Below are 7,435 nucleotides of genomic sequence, written 5' to 3' on the forward strand. Positions count from 1 at the left end.
GAAGCTGGGCTTTTGGGGCATCGATCCACGGACACGAACTACGGTCCGTGACCTGACCTACGGACCGTAAGTCCGGCCGTGGGTCAACACTTGGCCAAATTTTCTGACTGAGTTCTGGGGAAGTTTTCTATCACGAACCACAGACCTGCAGGACGGACCGATAGTCCATCTACGGTCCTTGGATGGTGTCTATGAGTGCCACCTGTAACATCAGAAATCTGAATTCTCTATTTTCGAATACGGGGTGTTACAAAACTAGTCCAACACTATGATAGCCTTACGTACCTGAAAGAACAAGGTTCTTGAAGAATCTTGAAAAAGAACTTGATTAAAAGCCTTGAAACCCTAACTTGAAAGAGAATAATCAAGAAAACCTTTCTTGAGATTCTTGAATTAGTTTCTTGAAATATCTATGATCAAGAATGATGATTTTCATTAGAGATTCATAATTTTATGGAGGAATCTGTGTTGGAAAGAATGAAATTCTTGGAGAAGGACTTACCTTGAAGAAGAATCTTGAAAAAGATTGAAAGAATCTTTATTGAAGTCTTCTACTTCGATTTTTCCTTAGGGTTTTGCCCTAGGATTTGAGAGAGAAGAGAATGATGGATTAAAAGATGAAAATCTGAATGTTTTGAGACTTTTATTAGTCAAAATTTTCTTTTAGGGTGTTCTTGGAAGTAAAAAGACAAAAATACCTTTTTTAATATTTTCCATCAGCTAATTCGTCACTGCACTGTATGAATTACTAAAATGGTCATAACTCTTTACTCAGATATTGGATTGACGTGAAATAGGTGGCGTTGAAAAGTAGATTCAAATACCTTTAATTTGATAGGTTAAGGGCCACTTAATTCTTTATACTCTAAGAGATATGTTTGTTTGAAGTTGACTGAAGCAGAATCTTACATCAAAACTTAATCAATAAGGAAACTTTTAACTCTACTTTGTGCTTAGGGGATTGCAGTGACCTTAATTGATATCCAAAATCATTCCCACACTAAATACTTTACCTTTACAAATATGGGCAATTTAAGAGTCACTCGATATGACCCTACAAGTAAATGAAGAGTGATTCAATTCTTAACTTAGAAATTTTTGGGTTTTTACAATATCTCCCCCGTGGGATCATATGTCTTCGAGTGACGGCTGGTCTGAGAATGGAAAGGGGTTACTTTTACTGTATGCAAGACTTACTCAAAATCACAAAGTACTTAATATAGGGTGATTATTCTGATCTAAATCACAATATTCGAGTACTATACCTCTGTAGGAAATCTCATCCCAAGAACACTACTCTTTAGCGCTATATTCAGCTAACCTTGAGCTCATATCACGAAACACCTAATGTATCACTCATTGTCTACATGTTAACAACGCCACACTCAAGTGTAGAACCTTAACCACTCCATAGACTCCTACTAACCTTCTTTCTAATAGCTTCTCATCCTCTTATAATCTCTACCAACTGAACTTTCATGCGTTGCCAAAACTAAAAAGGATTATTGAAAAGACTTCAGGGCAAAATATCATAAGCACGATTCATTCGAGAATTCTTATATAAGAATGTGCATGACATAACATTATGTTGCTAGCTATTGAGAGTAATTCGTGGATTTGTGAGACTGAACATATTAAGAGACGTGATTCCTTATATGAATCGGTTCATAGCATGAGACTGATATCCACAACTTGATGTATTAAGCTCGAGGTTAGTGGGCTAAGCATAGATGTGAATCTCTCTAAAGTGTGTGAGTATATGCCATAAACACAATTCTAATATTAGGAATATCTACAAGATGTCGTAATAACTTTGCTTGAGGAATATGCAAGATTATTAACGGATTGATATATCTCTAAAACTCTTTCTGAAGGCATTGCTATCTTATCCTCAACAATTGACTTGATTTCTCATCTTATCATCTCCCTCTTAGGTTTGAAGCTGACACTTGAAAGTTATGGATTTATTTCAACATCTTTACATTGGTCTACATTCCCTTTACTCTAATACTCGGGAAAGTCTTATCTCATTTCTACTCAACTCTGCATAAGCAGGTACAGAGACTCCTTCTAAGACCTCTTTCTAAGATGCTTCTATTAACCGCTTCTCATTGGTTCATAAGGCCACTTTATTTAACTCTTATGGAAAAAAAAAATTATGCTTACATCAGCCTATTCAACATTGACAGCTCAAATATATTAGCTAGGCACATATGAAAAAAAGAAACTTAATTAGAACCTCATTTGGTTATATATAACCTCGAGTACACCTCTTAATACCCTTGTTACTCTAATGACTTATCCACACTTCGCTACTCTTACCACAAAGTTAGAATTCCATACTTTTACCACTCACCTTCATTGTAACTAACCTCTTAACTCCTCTCCTACTCTATGCCAAGTCTACGAGAAAACTAACATCATCACCCTTATGTTGTCATTCTTTTTTACCACGACTCTTATCTCAAATTCAAGTTTAATGTTTATTACTAATCCCGGATATCAACATGATTGCTTGCTTACTATACTAACTTACAACTACTAGATAAAGGTTAAGAAACACACGCCTACTAAGACCTCATGAAAAGTAGTCAATCTTTACCTCTTAGTCTTCATACTTACAATTTACCGCCACACTTCCTTTCACAACCTAAGTACTATTTACCCATTCGCTATACATCATTGCCTAATTAGTTCTATAACCCTCTGAATATTATGGGTTCTCCCTTAAAAATCATAAGTCTAGCTTAGATATATCACCTCATGAATATTCTACTCTTTTATTCAACACATATACTTGACATTCACTAACACAATGTTCCATTAAAATAAACTCCATTCTGGTTAAAGTATACTCGAACTCATCCATACTAGTAACTCTTACTCTACCTTCTATCATGAAATCTAGACAAACTCATCACTTCTTTGTCTACCTATAAGGGAAAAATCCTCATTAATAACTTAATAGGTGCATGACTACAACAATATAGTTTGCTTCATCACTATCTTTATTTCTTGGATTACTATACCTCTGCATTCATTCTTCTAAGTCTGGGCACTTTTAATACTACTACTTAATACATTGTAACTAATACTATATCTTCGGGTGAAAACACTACCCAATCTCTAAAACATACTTCCTCATAAAGGTATCATCTGAAATGAGGTTTAGGAAAAAGAGTGTGGAAACACATGTCACTTTTAGCTCGAAAGCGTGATGCATATTGATTAAAAGTGCATTCTTTTGAATCTCCACACTTAAGCTCACTCACAGGCTTCTCTCAAACTCCTCTGAGGTCTCTTGACTTTTCTGAAGACCTTTTCTAAGAGTAACTCATCCATAAGGATCTAGGCTTTACTTTACAATTCTACCTTGAGTATGAGGGGTAGTTAAATGGATGAGAGGAACACACAAGTTAGAGTACATTCCTTATGACACAACCCTATTGCACGATTTAGAGTATGAAAGAAGGGAAACTTTTTCTAAATGTCTGTAGTCGCTCATTTATAGAAGTGGGGCCCTCACAATCATAAATAAGATCCTACTGACATGACTTCATAGACAACCTAGGACATTTGAACTCTGTGCTCTGATACCAAGTTTGTCACGAACTAAGCCTACACCTTGGACGTGGCCGGCACTCAAGAACCATTATTTGTCCCCAAGAGAACCCTCATCCTGACTAACTACAACCAGAAGACTAACTTGAGCATACATAAGCATTAAATTGAAAAAAATGCTTAAAAGTAGTTTATTAAATCTCAAAACTTTGCTGAATATACTTAGTATGAAACATAAGTTTAAATAAAATATCTGAAACTGAAAGACTCTCCAAAACTGTCTATATATGAAGGCTCTACTGTTAAGGATGGATTCCGGGACAAGACCCACGACACCTCAAAAATACTAACTGGAAACTAACTGTGAAGTCCTCTGCAATACAAGGAGGCTCACCAAAGTTAACTGGAGTGTAGAATGATCTCAACGAAGCACCTATTGATAATCATGAACACTATCTGCATCATAAAAGGATGCATGTTGAATGACATTTGTACATAGAATGTACGAGTATGTAATATGGCTAAATAACAAATAACTGAAAGAAAGGATTGTTGTATATAACAATGTACTCAAGTTGAATGTAAAGAAATAAATGATTTAAATCATTTACAGCTTTATTAAAATACTTCTCATCTCTGAAGTCAAATAAAAAGTGATATATAACAAAACACTTTAACTCTATTGGGAGATTCTCTAACCGACAACTATCACTATGAGCTACGTGATGATACATCATTTTTCCCACGCTGCCAGAACTGTTCTATACCTTGTCAGGGTATAGAACACCTCAACTAAGTGGATCCACTAAGCTATGCGTAAAAAGCAATAAGGAATCATCTAAAAGTATGACCCTTTATCCATGTTGGCATACATGATTTATAAGAACTTTAAGTTTTCTGAACTCGTCCCCATATCGGTGCTCAATACTACTCCAATAGTATATACTCATTCTCATATGTTTAGAAACATAACTCTTCCTTTGGTTTGAGATAATTTTTCAAACTACTCTTTTAAAATAGGTAACTGCTCTTGAAATATCTTTTGAACTCATAACTCATTTAGAAATCTTAGTTTCTCTTTTATCAAAATAAAATTGATAGCTCTAGGAATACATAGTCCCCTTATAGTCTTATTCAATTCATACTTGAAAACTCTTTCAAAAACATATCAAAATCGTATATGATCATTCATGAATCGGAAAGTCATACTGCATAAACATTGATGGTATATCTAAATACCATACTGCTCATACATTGATGACATACTCGATTGTCATACTAATAATGTTTTAGAAACACTTTTCTAAAAACTCTTCTTTAGTTTTCTCTTAAGAACTCAAATATTGGCTTTAAAAAAGCTTTCCAAAATTAATAACTCAAATCATAGGGTTCATGAGGAATTATGGACATGAACGACTCACTCAAGCATCTTAATAGCAATAACGAAACTCAGTACTTAGAACTCAAGAATCAAGAACTCAAGAACTTGGAACTCATACCTCAACGATTTATCCTCTCAAAATACTCAATTCATAGGGTTCATACTGAAAAATAGACATGAACGAATAAACTCAAGAAGTTTAATGTATAACGTATAGCAATTCAATAATATAGGAATATAATTTCAAAAAGATGCATGAACTCAAGAACTCAAAATCAACTTATCTCAAGAATACTCGTGTCTAGGGATAGAATCCTAGATTACTCTTTTACTGATTTGAAAGTAGATGTAGGGCGTGAGGATGAACTAGTCCAACACTATGATAGCATTTCATACTTAGAAGAACCAAGTTCTTGAAGAATCCTGAAAATGAACTTGATTAGAAGCCTTGAAACCCTAGCTTGAAGGAGAACAATCAAGAAAACCTTTCTTGACATTCTTGAATTAGTTTCCTGAAATCTCTATGACCAAGAATTATGATTTTGATTAGTGATTCATAATTGTAATGAAATTCTTGGAGAACGACTTACCTTGAAGAATCTTGAAAAAATTGAAAGAATTTTGAATGGAGTCTTCTACTTTGATTTTTCCTTAGGGTTTTTCCCTAGGGTTTGAGAGAGAAGAGAATGATGGATTAAAAGATGAAAATCTAATTGTTTTGAGCCTTTTATTAGTAAAGAAAATCGTTTAGGGTTTTCTTGATGGTAAAATGACCCTTTTTAATATTTTCCCATTTGTTAATTCGTCACTGCACTGTATTAGTTACTAAAATGGTCATAACTTCTTACTCAGAAATTGGATTGATGCAAAATTAGTGGATTTGGAAAGTAGATTTAAATACCTTTAATTTGATATGTTATGGGCTACATAACTCTTTATATTCTAAGAGATATGGTCGTTTGAAGTTGACACAAGTAGAATCTTACATCAAAACTTAATCGATAAAGAAACTTTTAATTCTAATTTGTGTTAGGGGTTTCTAGTGATCTTAATTGATATCCAAAATCATTCCCACACTAAAGAATTTACCTTTACAGATATGGGCAATTTAAGAATCACCCCATATGATCCTACAAGTAAATGAAGAGTGTTTCGAGTGTCTAGAATTGAAATAAGACTTGTATTGAAAGGGCTAGAATTGAAAATTCAAATTGAATAAGAAAAGTGCTAGGAATTAAATAAATTGAATAGAAGGGGCTACGATTTAAATCATTTAAGGGAAGATCAGTTGAATTTCTATTTAATTAATGATGTACTACACATAATAATTAATTTTTGTATAAATTAAGCACACTTAAATATTTTAAACCTTAAACCGATAATAAAAATAATTATTTCAAAAATTTGAAAATCGATAAATAAAATTAATAAGAAAGTTATTTGATAAGTAAAAATAATTACAATAAATTTTATATATCATGAATATTAAAATCTAATTATTTACATAAATTAATTTAAATTTTGAAACCGTAAAATAGGGGAAAAAGGTTTTACCCTACATATTTGCCGTTCCCCGAAGCTACCCCCAGGGCTTAAACACGTGACTTAGGATCACGAGTGACCCCAAGCTAACCCCGCTGACATATCATAAACATGCTAAGATAACTGAAATAAGATAGTTCTATGTGAAAGCTTAAAACATATCATAAAGGAAAATGATCGGGAATACCCCTCCTAAATGTGAATATATAAAAAAAAACCGAGTTTAATGAAAACTGAAAGATCAAAGTCAACTAAAAACTGAATCTAAACTATGTCTCGATGTAAGCCTTTACTGATTTGAGATGTTGGGACATGCCCTAACTAACTCTAGAAAAGCTGAAGCTACAACAAAACGACTAAATAAAAGACATACCAATCTTCCACGAAGAATAAGGACTCATCACTAATGCTATTGAACTGGAGATCGGGAACCAATCTATGTGTGATCTGAATACGGAGGACCTGAACCTACATCACGAAAAGATGTAACTCCGAGTATGCGTCAGTACTTGAAGGGTACTGAGCATGAATGATAGAGTAGAAACTGAATAACATATACATAACTGAACAAAGAAATAAGAGCAATGATATATTCTGAACATAAAGTAAATACTGAAATATACTGAATACTAAGCTAACCGAATGCAATGACCAAGTACATGACATGCTGAGACTGAATACTGAATACTGAACTAATACTGATAACCTGGGTAATGCACTAGAATCTTACTATGGGAGCTACTGTTAACCAATATAAAACCACGAGAGCTATCTGTGGAGTCCGATGTATCATCCTACCGAGAGGACCCAATATACCTTTCCAAGGATATAAAGACATGACTGGCGTGATCACTAAAACTGTTTCCCACAGAGGGGACTTATCCTACGGGGGCACGTAGTTCTGGGACTTTGAGGGTGACTGACCCTTAGTCCACTCGGTATTAAGCCTAC

Source organism: Solanum tuberosum, unplaced genomic scaffold, assembly GCF_000226075.1.
Source record: "Solanum tuberosum cultivar DM 1-3 516 R44 unplaced genomic scaffold, SolTub_3.0 scf00028, whole genome shotgun sequence".
In the NCBI taxonomy this organism is placed as follows: Eukaryota; Viridiplantae; Streptophyta; class Magnoliopsida; order Solanales; family Solanaceae; genus Solanum; species Solanum tuberosum.